The following is a 15,801-nucleotide window of genomic DNA, read 5'->3' as shown; positions in this document are numbered from 1 at the left end:
ATAGAGTGACAAAAAAACAATGATGAGAGAGGGGATGGACAGAGGGAAGCACATTAACACGGCAATGATGCCCATCCTTCAAGCGTATTTTTTCTTCCTTTCACTTATAAAACTGATTCTAGATTTAGAGTATGCTCAGAAAAATACTCTGTATTTCTGCTTTAAGAGCCAACGAGATAAACACCAAAGTCCCATGGGAAGATAGGTAAATCTTAGGCAATCACCCAGAAGAAGGAAGGTTTCCGGTATTAAGATGTAAAACTGTACTGAAAATACAGGCTAGGCAGAAAGCTAATGATGGTTTGATAAACCTTATTAAAAACCCCACATGGATAGATGGCAGTCAGTGCCTATTATTGCAAGGCTTGGATGGGATTACTTTAATTAATGTTCTACCTAAACTCTTACTTCAATAGCTACTAATTACCATTAAGAACTACCAGCTATATCCGCAGATTAAACATTTCTCCCCACCCCAAAGACCCAATTTTAGAAGCTGCTTCTACAACAAATTATTTGTTATATTGTTTATGGTGCCATAGAAACCTCTACATCCTTTTAAATTTGTGGTAATATCCTTTGATGTAGGTCCTTAAAAAAACTTGTTGAACAGATACTCACAAAACAAATGCCTCTTTATGGTGAAAGAGTGTGAAAAAATGTCAATATACTACCTAACTTTAAAGCAAAATTAGAGGCCTCCCAGTATTTGATGCAATCTTCAGACTGACTCAAATCCTGCAGCTTTCTCTGTCTTTCTGAATGCAGCTACGAATAGAGAAATAAGAAAGACCTTGTCTTGAAGATGCAATTTTTTTGTAGATTGATGTATTCTCTTTTAAAGGGATATAATTTTACAATCCCTCACAGGTGAGATAGTGGGTTTAATATCTAAAGGAAAGTACATATTTGTCTTTATGTCAATCTGCATGAAAGAAAAATCACTGGTAAAGTAGCAATAAAAAAAATACATGCACTGCAAGGATCCATCTACATTCCTATTTTGTGGCTCAGATTTGACGTATTATTTGCCATACTCAGAAATACAGTATTTCTGTATGCACGCACATTAATCTTGACAAAAAGATCTTATTTCAGTCATGCTGATCCTATTTTAAAATTTATTTAATACTCAGCTATAAAAGGCAAATACTATTTTATAATTGAAAAGGACATCACAGTTTAGAAATATCCCTGATTGAAAACACTATCTGAGCAGTTAAAAGAAAAATTCTACTGTCTTTCCTTTAAAAATCAATATAAGAGAGCTATGTACAGATTTGGAGAAACTAATAAACAAATTGCAAGAAGAACAAAAGCCTTACCAGTTTCATACACACACACACACATATAAAAACTCAATCATATTTTTCCCCACAATATTGTGAATTTAATAGAAACTATGCTGTGCATATCTATGAGATGCTGTATTTAAGAATTTTTCTATCTCTGTATAGATATCTATAAATTTCAGTACACAATTATATAGGCTTACAGTTTGAAGAAAGTGAATTAAAAAGGAACAATTCTCATAGAGAATATCTTTGAAAAAGGAATTTAGTCTGTTCTCCTGCAAAACAGAACTTCCCTTTGTATTTCTCAACTGTGAAACTCTATGAGAGCATAATGGTTTTAGTACAGCCAAAACAATAGCTTTGTACAAGTAAGAAACCACAAAGAACAAAAAATAAATGTAAAACCAATCAAGCTCTGTACAGCAATTATGATTAAAAAGTGACTATTAGCACAGCTACAATACTTCAGACAAAATTTTTAACAACATTTGCTTTCTCCATCTGTCTTTTTTTAAGACTTATTTCAGCAGTGAGTCAGATTTTGGACAACATTTGATGGGGTGCCATTTAAAAAGTATGAGAAATAAGAAGGAGGAGATTTTATGAAATAAATTCTGCCAAAATCCAAGGCAGATCTGGAATATGACAACAAACTCATGTCAAATAACAGTCTGTCTGATGTTTAGATTGTTAAGATTATTTAGGAAATGTGAAGAAAAAAGTAAGCTTTCCAAACAGTCTTAAGGAACTTAGATTCCAGTGTATGTAATGTATTATGAGAAAATTAATAGATACATGAATTTAATTAAAAGATTCTGTGTTTGCCTATTGCTGTTATACACAGAGGAGCAATCATACACTGGTAGCAGATCCATGTCATTAGAGTGATTTCTGCGAAGTTTCTTTTCCATGTACAAAAGCAACTACACACCTACGAAGACAGCATCAAGAGGGCCAACTATTTTTAGTCTTATTATTCACCTTTGCTAGCAGTGTTGTACAGGTTCTTCTCTACCAGAACTAAGGAGAACAAACACCAGTTCAAACAGCCGGATGGAGCAGACAGCATTGTGGTGAGTGGTTCCCTGGCACAGAGAGCAAGTTCATAAGGTAAGAGTGCATTGACAGCACATTTTCTTTAAAAAAAAACAATAAAAAAAATTTACTAGCCCATTAGGAGTGCCAACCTAAGCAACGCTTTTCTATCATCCTTCTGAATAAATCTGCTTTGAGAAGTCAGACAACGCATCTTAACAAAACTCTGTTCTGTAAAACTAGGAGAAAATAATAGAAACTTATAAATTCCTTTTAAACATTTATTAGGTCCAGAATGAGACTGCTGGGCAGAAGAGCACAAAGCATTGCCACACAGTTTTGGCAGGCCCAGTTGCAGCCATCAAGGTGCCTTGTTCAATGACATGAGCCTTAATTAGCCAATTACATCTTATTTTTAAGTTATTCTGACTGTGGCAATGCAACAAAGCACGTTACCTAACTGCCAAGTGCCAGAGATTCACCTCCTCTCCATCCTCCTGGCACATATTCCCTGCTTTTTTTTTCGCATGGCTTCAGCACCAGCCTAGACATGAGCTGAGCCATTTTAGAACACTGAACCTTAAACTAAGGAAAACTAAGCTGCCTCCTTTCCTTCCCTTCCCAACAAAAAAGACCCCAGAAGTCTCTCATCCATTCAAGAAAACACTGCTAAGCTTCACAAAAATTAGGAATGTACTGGACTGACCCAAGGGAAAGCAGAAAATCCAACCAGAATCAAGGAACCAACTGCTGCAAGTAACAGAAACCCATCCAAAATGAAAGAAACTGTTTCCCACAGTTGCCCAAGTCTGACTCAGATTTGTAACACCAGCTAAGTGTCATGTAACAGCAATGTGATTGATGCACACTGTATTTTGCATCATGCAAAGCAGAAAAAGCATAAGAGAATCTCAGAAGCGTAAAAAAATCACTCCAACATCCAAGACATTAAACACATACATACACACACAGCTATACTTAACACAGACATCCTTACTGAATTTTGTTAGTAATTAGTCCTTCATCTGAAAATGTTTAAGTAATTCACAATGATGGATAAAATATATCCATGAAGCTGACAGATATTATCACCTCAGTAGAGACTGCATATTAAACCTTTCGTTCAAATCTATGGCAGAGCAATGAAGCCCTGCTCTCATCTCTTTGGAACAAACTCTCCCTATACGGAATTACATTTTGCCTGTTTATCATTTCCTACCAATTTAGTTTGCTAAGTATTTTTTCCCAATTCCTTTCTTCCAAATGTTGTAATGTGTCTAGCATACTGTAGTTTCTTAAGCACTTGGGTAGTCAATGCACATATATAATCCCGTTTTCAAAGTCATAACATGCCTAGAGGGATGTGAAAGGTGTTAGGAAAAATAAATAAGGCAGCAAGAGTTTTTGGTTAAGCCAACCAGCCTAAAGTTACATTTTTCTAAGTACTTGTATGTATTCTTAGCCACTTTTAAGTATGTGTTAAAAGCACAGAAACAATAAAGAATTTGTAGTTCTTCAGTGAGCCATGAAAACCTCTGCAGCTCCCTGGTGTACATGCAGAGAAGTAATGGGTAAAGAAGAAAGATGGTCACCTTCTTACTTCTAACTGGATTTGGGTGTTCAGCCTACTTAAGCTCTTGGGTAACAACTTACTTCAGTGGCTAAACCAAAACCAATATTTAACAAACTCAACAAATTTATAACAAAAGCTGCTGAAACCACTTGCAGAGAAAAGCCAAAAATTACTTGAAAGTTAGGGACTACATGAATTATTTTTAAAACAGTTATTAGGATATTGCCAAGACTCTTCAGACATAAAAGGCTGACATCTTATTTGTTCAATCTGCACAGTGCATGTCTATATGGTTACAAAACCAATGAAATTTTTAATATTTTTTCCTCAAGTTTTGTATTTCAAGAACAATTTTCTGGAAAACATAACTTAATATGTTACTATAAATTTAATATAAATGAAATCTCCAGAATAACCCCAAAAAGTTGCAGAAAACCAAGAAGGGATGAAGTGAGAAAGACAAGCCTAGATGTTTAAAATATTGCCATTACTAAGGGTATCAAGGCAAAAACTGAAGGGATGAATTGAAGATATGCTCAGTCCTCAAAGCACATTTCTGAAATACAAGATAACAATTTGTCTGAGAACATCTTCTCTTTATCTCCCTCTGAGGGTTGTAAGATTATTAATCTTCAGAGCACAAATCACTGCAAAACTACAATTCCCGACATACCCTGCAGCCCATTCAATTACCTGAAGTACATGAGTCCTTGCTAAGAGAAGGCAGGGAAGTTTTAAGAAAACATAAACCAAGCTTTGCTGTGCAGTTTCCAGCTTTTAGTGGCTGGACATGGTTTTTTTCCCGTGCTCTATTTTCTTGCAGAAACAGAGGTAGGGAATTAATCAATTGAGTGAAGCTGAGTATTTTTGGTTTCCTGTGGAAGAACAAACTCAAGGTGATACTGCAAATATGTAACTGCTTCTGGGATAAATTTTGGCAATGCCCTTTGCACAGCTCTGTATGGTACCAAATAAACTCAGAGCAAAAGCATATGTTACTACGTGTCCACTATCCTCAAAATGCTTCAGCTGACCAACAGAAGAAATGAAACACAAGCTCAAATAATGAAGTGGCACCAGCAAACAGGAACAAAAAAACCCTCTGGCGTAGCTCAGACAACAGGATCAATCCAGGACAAACGTTTCTTTCTCCTCTCTGAGTTTACAACTACACCTGTGATCCCTCACTCTGGAGCAGCTTTTTACAGACAGGGAGAATGTTCTATCTTACAAACAAGAGAAAGCTTGCACGTGGCACACACATGGATGCCTGTAGTAAGCATGATGCCATCCAAGCCAGGTGCATCCTTTCCAGGCCTGGAGTCACAGCTACCACACCAAGAGTACCACACACTCTGGTTATGACCAACATCCCAACTTCAGATGAAGCATGTCTCCTGCGTGGTTTTACAGATTAAATGAAGAAAGTGAAAGGGGAGTGGTTAGAAGGAAATGTTTTATCCCCATGATATCGCCATGGTTTGGCTGAACTTCATGACCTCAGCCATGTCCCACTGCCTGGCTCCTCCATCCCATTATTCAAGCTCAGGTAACTCAAGTGCAGCATTAAAGATGGAGCAGAGAGATGCCCACATAAGCACCAGAGGCTCTGGCAGTACCAAATTGCCACCAAATGTCCACAATGTCCAGCAGTGCTAGAAAAGATCCACCCAGATGTCAGTGAAAGCACAGATCCCTCCAACGCATATCAAAAGAATGCACAAACCACAAAAAAAAACCACCAAAACCATTTATTGCATCCACCGCTTCAGCAGCAGAAGCAAAAATAAAAAACAAACCTTGTACAGAAGAACACTGTTAGTCTCAAGGAAAGTGAAGAAGATGGATTGGGAAGCATGCAGGGGAACTAGCTGCCATCCCAAAAAGAGGACAAGGGAGTCTCACCCAGGAGGTGGCCAACACCAGTTTGTCCCACCAGGGCCCCAGTGGGTCAAAACAAGCTGGGTAATAAACTCTACCTCACAGAAGATTCAGACATTTGGAATTTGGTGTCTGTTCCAATACCCAGCCATTACCATATTAACCACTGGGGAGGAGGCAGATGACATACACCAAATTTACTGCCTGGTACTGCAAAACCATTAATTTATCTTACAGCTATTTTACTGGCACAACCCCTGCTCTATAATGGCGCTCTTTTCCTGACTATGAGAAATTATTGGGCAGTTTGTGCTAACTGCTTTCCCGTCATGTTTCATTTCCAAACACCATCTTCTGTCAGTTTATTCCCATTCAACCCAAAGTGACTGTCAGCATGAATACAGATGATCTGTTCATTTTTATAATGGTCTGATTTTGAGAGTAGTTTCCACTTCCCCTTGTCCTTGAACTTTAAAGGCCAATCAAAGCTAACAAAACAAAAATAAAAACAAAAGCTAAGGAAAAATAGAATCAAACAAAAATCCACCAAAGCACAGGTAGATTAAACCTCAATATGATGGGAAATACATTCTGTGTATGTCATTGACCCATTTGTATTTTACTTTGAGAAAAGACAAGAAATGTGGGAAACAGAAAAGAAACAACCGAACAAAAGAGAAAAAAATCTGACCAAGCCCAGAATCACCCTACTCCTACCTGCTTTATCTGTACATAAAAAAAATGTGCACCAGAAATAGGTGAATTCTGCTTTTATATGCCTGTTTATTCCACAATTTTAACATTTTACCAAAAGGAGAAGCATTTTTTGAGGGGCTAAACCCTCCTCTCCTAGCACCCACAAATGTGCATCTACACTGGAAACACTCTCAAAAAGCAGCAAAATTCAGTAAAGATTGCGAGGAGGAATGGTAGGGTTAAAAAAGAAAATAAGGAATCCCTGGAAATGGTCCTGCGCTGCAATTATGTAACTTGATATCAAAGGTGCGAAAGCTAGAATGAAAATATTTGATGTGACAGCTCTTCACCTCAGTTGTAGCATGCCCTATCTAAATAGCAGGAGAGCAGATGGTAATTTTCAAGCACATTTAGACCGGAATGCAAACGATACTTAAAAATAAATACATAAATAAACAAATAACACTATACATGGAATAAATAAATGGAAGTCTGTGGAGGGGGAGAGAGCATCTTACCAGGCTAACCAACATAGTTGGAGGGAAAAAAAACCACTGCTGCACGCACAAATTTACAGTCACACAAGCCCTTCTTCAGATCTGACATTTACAATTTATTTTGCAGCTAAACCACCAACTTGTGGAGCAATACAAAGATGCATACACTTGTCCTGGTAAAAGCTTTCAAAGTTCATTGGTATTAAATCTGCAGTCCAGTAAGCTGTGAAAACTGTCCTTTCAAATGAAGCAGCTTTTGAATACTTGTTGTGAAAATTTTAAGTGAATAAGCAGACTGCATAAAATTTGTTCAAACACCCACCACTACCTAGAGATTTATGCAATGTCAGGCTCAAACTCCAAGTTATTTTAAAGATAAGGAGAAATAAATCATTTTAATGTTAATAAAGACTGGTTTCAAAATGCTGCTTGCTCCACAGATAATTCTGAATAGTCTTCCAACTGTCCAATCAAATAAATCAATATCTGGGGTCATGGCAGAGGGGGATTTGTGAGCTATACATGCTCTGTATTTGATTGTCATACTAAATCCCAGATTTAAAGAATCAGTACAGCTGACAGAGCCAAGAACAGCCAGTGCCATGACTAAGAGTAGCCGACTACTGCCCAGGAGTCCACACCATCAGGATGTTTCTGGACATGGAGAGCAACATACCACCACATACATGGATACGTATTGTAATATATTCATGTATACGTGCATGCGTATAGTACATCCAAGACAAAATTTAACAAAACCGGGACCAGATGGAAGAGAAAGGACAGAAACACACAGTGAATTGTTTTCAAGCATCTACTATCCACCAGTATGGCTGGTGGCAGAGAATGTCTACACACACCTTTCCCAGTTCTCAGCAATACAGTAGGCCAAGATGGTTTTCTGATGGTGATCTTTTCCTTTTTGTTCTACACTAAAAAGTGACAACCAACACCTAACAACTAAATAGAAATTGTTACAAATTTTATTTTTAAGTTGTTTTAAGGAAAAAACACCGCAGTTTGCCCACTTAAATAAAACTTCCGAAACTGCTTTTACATGTACTGTTTTAACAAGCTACATGTATACGCTGCCCATTGCAGTATACTGATCTTTCAGGGATCCAGTAACATCTTACATCAGTAAACCATGGAAGAAAACATAAAGCTAACTGTGCTTGAATAAACCATTGAGAATCCTTACCTCAATAATCCTGATGTTAACTATTCCAAAGCCTTGATGCTTCATGCAGAGCAACAGCACCGAAAATTTAGCTTTCCCTGCCTGCATAGCTACAAATCCCATGTGTGCTCCCATCGGTTGAGGTCAGTCACCGCAACATTCCTCTCAGTACAGTCACCAGCTTTGTACCCCACTGTCCTACACTCCTGCAGATGCCTGCTTGACTCTTTGCATTGGCCATGTTGTCCCTTGAGTATGTCCCTATTGGTTTCTGCTTCCCCTACTCATACTCATTTTGAGAGGTCTTCTTCATCTAATCTCCAGACCTTCTCCTATAATGTAACCCAATTAAACTGGAGCTGGCAAACACAGCAAACCCCACCCACTACTCCTGGGAACAAATTTAGAGCCCCAGTGCCAGAGGGCAGCAGCTTCTCATGATACATGACATATATATGTCACACACATATATGACACATTTGACATCCACTGAGTCAGAAAAGGTTTCAAGACAAGACTGTACTAAAGGATGGAGGGTGGGGGGAAGTGAGATCAAATTAAGTGCTGAGATAAAACCAATTAATTGCTGCATCTACAGTGCAAGTGTTTCCACCTGATGTGCAAGAGCAGGTTTGTTCAAAGCAAGTTAAAACTCCAGCACACTGAAAACTCAGATTTCACTCCCATGTTTTGCAAGAACACCATTTCTGCTCAATAAACATTATTTGGATAAAGCACAACTAATATGCAGTACCAGGTAGGTATAATTTATTTGCATGTATCATGCATTTTATAATAAATTAGCATAGCAGTTCAGCAGCAGAGTCAAAATTTGCACCGAAGCATCCTAATTACTAGGATTCTTTCTATATTCCAATTCTAAAGTGTTATCTCATTTGCTCATTAGTATGTAATATACATGCATTCCTAAAAGCACATACAACTGAAATTATCATAAATATATAACTACAGTTACATTTTCATTAGGTTTACCAAAATCTGAAAGAAAACTGAACTATTAAATGCAAAACCTATAGGTAAAATTCTAATAAACAGTGTCTTAAGTTTAATTTATTCTCCAAAATACCCCCAAAATGTCTGAAATAAAGATTTATATTTCACATAAAAATTAGTAATAACTGTTCATTGTCTAGAAGAGTGAGAGGCTGAAAAGTAACTTGAGTGTATTGTAACATGGCTTTCAGGTATTAAAAAAATATAAAGCCGTTGCTTAGCTATTAATAGAGCCAGAATAAATTGATATGATTAAGCTTCAGTTTAATCTCCTGTATAGTTTTATGAACTTGTTAAATTTGCTTCCTTGTGGTCAATTTTGGAAAGAAAAGTGTTAATCAGTTGGTACTAAGACCTTTACTCTCAAAGCATGCCAATGCAGACAAGAACAGATACACAGCAGTGTGTTTAATATGGGTACACATGCACAGATTTTCACAAGGAAACTAGTAAGGTAATCTTTGCTTTATTTGCATGTTTTTGATTTCACACACCTGAGAATCGAGATGATGGCTAACCAACATAAAAAATTGCAAATATCACTCTTCAGAAGTCTCTTGTGCAAAGTCCACACCTGACCTCCCTTCCTTGGAGAAACTCTCAGTAAGCTTCAGTAGACTATAAACAGCTAAAAGAAAAAAGATAGCCACTGTTTAAGTGGGTTTTGCAGAGTTGGACGAAGTCAAATTCAGGAGATAAACTTTTGTGTGTCCCATTCAATGAGTGTCCTGTTCAGGAGTCCTCCCTGTCAGCTATGGTGGGTCAGCACTTCTTACAGCCAAGTTTGCCCCAGCTGTGGAGACCACAGGCTGGCCTGCCAGCTTGCCACCCTCTCAAAATAAGGTTTCTTTACTGCAGGATGCAGGTACAATTCTGCTCATGATTCCAAGTGAGACACAAAATACCATTTCTGTGTCTTCTGAACTCTTACAGTTTACATGTCATGCTTCTGAAGTAAGAATACCTTCAATTTCCAGAAGGCGTTTTCACACCTTCTACATGCATTTTAAGTGGCCTGATGGCAAGCATCTTGGGCCCAGAGAACCAACCTCCAGAAATAGCACTCACTTTTACAAAATTAGGAACCCAAGCACGTTGGTTTTTTAGTAATTAAAGTTCCTGGTTTCTGAAGGGATAACAATATGTTGCAGGTTTAATAAACTGACCATGCTGTTGGAACATGTGATTCACTACAGAAAGAAAAACAAATGCTCTGATTGCAGTATGGCAGAAGGAAAATAATTTCACATTCATGTCACTCAATACTTTAAAGACCATGTTAATTTTCAGATCTCTTGGGGTTATTTTGATTGTTTGAATTACCTGAAGGGTACGGCAAGCCTTACACAACATTTGTACCTGACTGCAGTTCACCAGCCAATGGGCCTTCTTTGTCTATCTAAGTATAGCCAATATATACCTCTGTGCTGGACTGAAAAATTCTTTAAAGCTTCTGTTCTGTGTATTGGTTCTACACAGCTTCAGGCCAAGAGACCTGAATCACTTCCTTTTAACCTAAAAAGATTATTCAGTTCTTTGGAATTTTTGCTGTCAACCACACTCTCCAGTTCGCTATAGCCATCCTAACTGTATCTGAGCACCATCTCTATAAGCCATTTTCAGGGACCAAAACCCATATTCAGTTTGCCAGTATCACTTTCTTTTACCCAGCCAAATATCATTTTAATGCTTTTAAACTGCAGGACTGCACAAGGAACTTGCACTCAACTGATTATCTACCATGACCTTCAAAGCTTTCTCTGTCACTGCATTTCCAGAAGAAAGCGATATCCCGTAAGTGAGAACTGCATTTTAGTTCATAGATCACAATGGATTTATTCAAATCAAAGTATTCTCTGTAAGTCTGGTCTTATCTTCATTTAAATTGGCAACAGGAAAATGTGGTGCGAGTAATGTATTTTCATCTTGTGTTGCATTTTTTTCTTTATAATTATTTTAAAGGAAAGTTTAGTCTCACTGATTGGTAACTATTCTGTTTCAGTTTATTATTAGCTCTAGCTTTCACACTATGCTTGGCAAGTCTTTCTGCTAACCAGAAAAATGTATTTAATGTCCTCATGCACTTATTTAAGCAATTAGGTGCTTAAACAAATATTTATTTAGTCCTTAAGTTTAACATGCTTATTACATTATAAAAATGGCAAACAGAGCATTTCTTTCTTACCAGATCATTTATTTAAATTCATAATTAGTGCTCATTTATAGTTGTAGGAATTTTACCCCTTTTAAAACAGGTCTTCATTAGTTAAAGCAACCACTTAAAAATAAACTTGATCCACATTCAAAATATTCTTTATAAACAAAACAAGAAATTGCTTCAAGAAGTGAAGCTTCTAGTTCTAAAATTCTGACAGATGCTGGAAACAAGAACAGCAGGACAGCATTAACTTTTTCTTCAACTATTTGTTTAGTAAAAAAACCTTTAAGCCATTCCAAGCATCATCTACAGAGAAAAAAAAATGCCTCCAACTGACTCAGCTCATGACACTTCCCATCTTTTGTGCTGCTGTCCCTCTGAAAGCAACAGACATGTTTGTGTACATACACAATATATCTATCAAACAATATGCACCCATGCTCATGGATTTTATGTTGTTGCTTATTTGAGCTCAATTGTTTCTTCATACAACTTAATTAAATCAAGCTACGGTCCTTTCAACTAAAAAAACCGATCTACTTCTGTGACTAGTTTCTTCTTCATCTGCTTTTGAATTCCTCCGTGCCAGATACAATGTTTTTCCAGACAAATTGCTGCCTACATTTACATGCATAGTTTCTAACAGAAATTCCTAATGGTTTCAATGCTTGCAGCAGGTGGTGTTCAGTTCCTGTATCCCCCTTCTCTCCCCAGTGCAAGTAACATTCTTGAGGGACTGATAATCTTGGTTTTACTTCATTTCAGTGGTACCTAGCAGGTACTGGTTAGTACCCTCATCTCCTGCCTTCTCTGCCAGAACAATAACTCACAACCATTTAATATAATTTGCTTTTGAGTAGTCAAGTTACTCAGAAATACATAATATCACTCTTGATATAGAGTAGCACTTTCCTTCCCCTTCTATCCATTCAATTCTCTCTAAATAGGTTATAACCATTTATTTTAACATTCCAAGCCAGCGAACCTTTCCACTAGATTTCAAGTAATAGCAAGCAGACAAAATTTGTAATTGTAAATGAGAAATTTCAGCTTCTCTTTTTTACTGTCCTGTCTGCCAGCATTAGAGTATAGGCAATTAAATGGGGGGGGGTGGGGGGGGGTGGTGTTTGGGGGGGGAGTGTCCTTCCTGTCATGTTTAGTTCCTTGATGACTGCTGTCCACAAAACCATGATTTCAATCTCAATGTGTGCTTACATGTTCCTGTAATGTTACCCTCTACCCCCACTTCCCCCGCTCTGACCTCTTCTACTCACCCAAGCCAAAGTGACCCCAAGAAATAGCTTCTCTGCTTATCAGGGGAAGTTCAGCCTAAGAACAAGCTCCCTTTCCTTTGCAGGCAATAACCAGCCTCTCAAAAACACCAATGACACCAAATTATTCACCCTGCCAGTGGGACACTTGCAGGATCTTTGTTTCTGTACTGTTTATCAGGAAGGCCTTTTGAGCCAAATGACTGGACAAAGAGGCTTATTTTAAATCTGCCTCCTGGCAACTAGCATCATAACCCTACCTTACTAATGTGAATTTTTCCACCACAGCTGACTGACAGGACAGCCAAATGCAGCTGGGGAAAGGGAATGGGAAAAGGAGAGGTGCTAGGTTTCTTACACTAAATGGAAAAAGTGGGTTTTCTCCTACCTCATGGGATGTTCTGAGACTTCAGGAAATCATCTTCTGGGAGTCTCTACAGCATCAAGTGTGTGAGCCATATTTTTCTTCCTTATATCAGAAAAGGCCTGTCTAGGTATATTTTCTGGTCAGTGGAACAATTCAAGCTTCACAGCTTCAGAATTCTCCAATCCCACAGTAGTCTGCTTATTTCTCCTATCTTGAAATTTCTGAGATAGTAATTTTGTTCTCAACAAAAAAAACCAAAACTACTGCTTTGATATGCAGTATGATTTCAGTTCTAAATCAGTGGTACTGAAGGCTGTCCAAAGGTATTACAAGTCCAGGCAAAGACATTAAAACACAATAGCCAGCCACGTATCACCAACAGCTTTGTTCAGGAGACAGATAATCAACTTTTTTTTTTTTTAAGATCTGCATCTGTACACTTATTTTCACATGTCAAGTCTTTTCTTAATAGTTATCAAAACATACCTCCATCCAAATGACTGTTGTTTCAAGATGTATTTTTCTTAATACAGGTCCAGATTTTTCCACAGCCCTACTGTCACTACATTTACCTTGACTGTCTTACAAGCAGGAGGGGAGGCCTTGGAGACATATCAGCTCATAGCCACTGCAGATTTCTACTAAGTAACTCTGTGAAGGGCCAGGCTGCCCCATAGGAAGGGCTGGTTGCCTCGCTCCCCCACCCAAATGGAAAGCCTTCTGTGCCTCCAGTTGGAAAATGTAGGGGTAAGTGCAAAACTGACATGAATAGCATAACCTTAGGCAAATTTCACTAAAAATCATGTAAGCCAGTGGGACAGCTAATGGCCAGTGAGTGGTGGCCTGAACACAAACAGGGAAAACCCCCAGCAATATGGTTTCCTCACCCAGTAGGGAGAACAAGCAGAATACTGACCAAGCATCCGTAACACCTCTATCCAGAATGAGGTTTCAGTCTTCCTTTACTCACCTAATTTTCCGTGAGTAAATATAGTGTAACAAACAATATTAACATAGGAATATGGACAAACATGTACACTTCTACCTCAGTTGACAAGTATGTTTGCAAGGCTCATTTCACCTTCAACTAAACACAGAAAGTTGCCCCAAGACAAGGAATCTTAAAAAAAAAAAAAAAAGACAAGAAAAATCCCTCAAGGCAACTGCACACAAATACACTGCTCTATGTTGCTTGCTCCAATAAGCACTTACACTGACTTCAACCATAGGAAAATTTATGGGACAAGAATGAATTCACATCCTTTCAAGGAGTCCTACCGCTCAATTCATTCTACCTTTTTTGAACACAACTGGGATTTTCACAACGTATCAAAACCTGGTATCTGAATTATCTCCATTTCCAAACCAACATGTTAACAGCATAGATTAAAAACTCCAGCAAGTGTACAAAAACAAGACTATGCTGTTTTCAACCACTGTTCAAATTTTGCCTGCGATCTCTTGCCAAGTATATGAAAAAAAACCAAAGAAAAGGCATCTTTTTTCAGGAAAATATTAAGTCTTAGTATTTTTATTCCATCTTTTAGGTGAACCGTTCACAATATTTGTTTCCCATTGTAATTTCACACACCCCATATCAGGCGGTTATTAGATGAACAGTACTAGTGAAAGCAACAAAAGGACAACAAATACTGCATTTCAAAAATGAAGATGACATAGCAAAAAAGATATGCAGATTTATTTCACATTTATTGTAAAAACATATCCAGGGTAATCAGGAAGTGTTAAAGCATTCCCAGTATTTCCCACTGCTACAATTTTACTTTAAAGGGGGAGGAAAAAAAGGGGAAACCCCTCCTTGTGATTCAAAATGGAAGTTCAGTAATTATTTACAGCCCAGTATGTAACTGGCAAAATGACTGGTAAAGTTCTCAGCACATCAGCTCAGATGTATGTAAGCAAGGCATTCCTTCCCCGTGGTAGGCGGCCCCATGTCAAGCAGCTATGTGCTAGAACTTGTCCTGTGCTACCTGTTCAAAGGAAACTGTGCAAGAATATTTCAAGCTCTGACAGATACCACTTTGTGCAAAAACATCCACTGGAGTATTACAAAAAAAGACAGCACTGATGTTTCAGCAACCTCTGTGTCAAGAAAGGTGCTCTCCTGCATTTTTATTGACATGCAGGAAGCGGATGATCATTCCTTGTACAATCAGTGTAGCACTGCCAATACTGCTTTTGTACTAGTCCCAGGCTCCCTTCCATGCATTTTACCAAACTCTAATTAAAGAATTTGCACATACCATTTTCAGAGAAATTACCATTTGGTACTGCAAATAGAAATGATGCTTCTTTAAGACAGTAAAAAGTACCAAACAAAACCACAATGCATTAAGAAACCCTATCATTTGCAGCATTTCATTACTACAGGATCAACACCAAATGCCGAAGTGTGCTTTCCTTTCTTTCAGCAAATACTGATTAAAATACTGAGATCACTTAAGTTAATTACCTGAAAGAATTCAGGACACAGCCATTCCCACCCATGTCTTTAAGTACAATACGTAACATCAGGTCCATGTATGAAAAATACTTTTTAAGTAAAAACATGTTTTATCCATTAAGCACAACACTACACATAATATATATCCTTCCACATTCCTATAAACAACAGTCTTACAACCTTAACTCAGGAAGCTGAAGTTTCTAAGTTCCTGCAAGGAGGTCATAGCAACTCCAGTAAAGACACAGCAACTCACACGTACACAGGGTTCTGGTATTTTGTCAAGTTTTTATTCTGCTTTACAAGATATTAATGCATGCCAAGAATAGGAGTGTATTTTTAGTCAGTTCTACATGTGAAAGACAAAAAT

The 15,801-nt window shown here is 37.8% G+C and overlaps 1 protein-coding gene across 4 annotated transcripts in view; it reads right to left on the bottom strand.

The window, feature by feature from the left end:
* The window catches only part of ARID1B (AT-rich interaction domain 1B), a 326,155-nt gene that overhangs the window by 267,858 nt on the left and 42,496 nt on the right, over positions 1-15,801 (bottom strand). The gene's annotated exons all lie outside the window — the stretch shown is intronic.

Source organism: Poecile atricapillus, chromosome 3 (assembly GCF_030490865.1).
Source record: "Poecile atricapillus isolate bPoeAtr1 chromosome 3, bPoeAtr1.hap1, whole genome shotgun sequence".
Taxonomy (NCBI): Eukaryota; Metazoa; Chordata; class Aves; order Passeriformes; family Paridae; genus Poecile; species Poecile atricapillus.
This window is presented reverse-complemented; position numbering and strand designations above follow the sequence as displayed.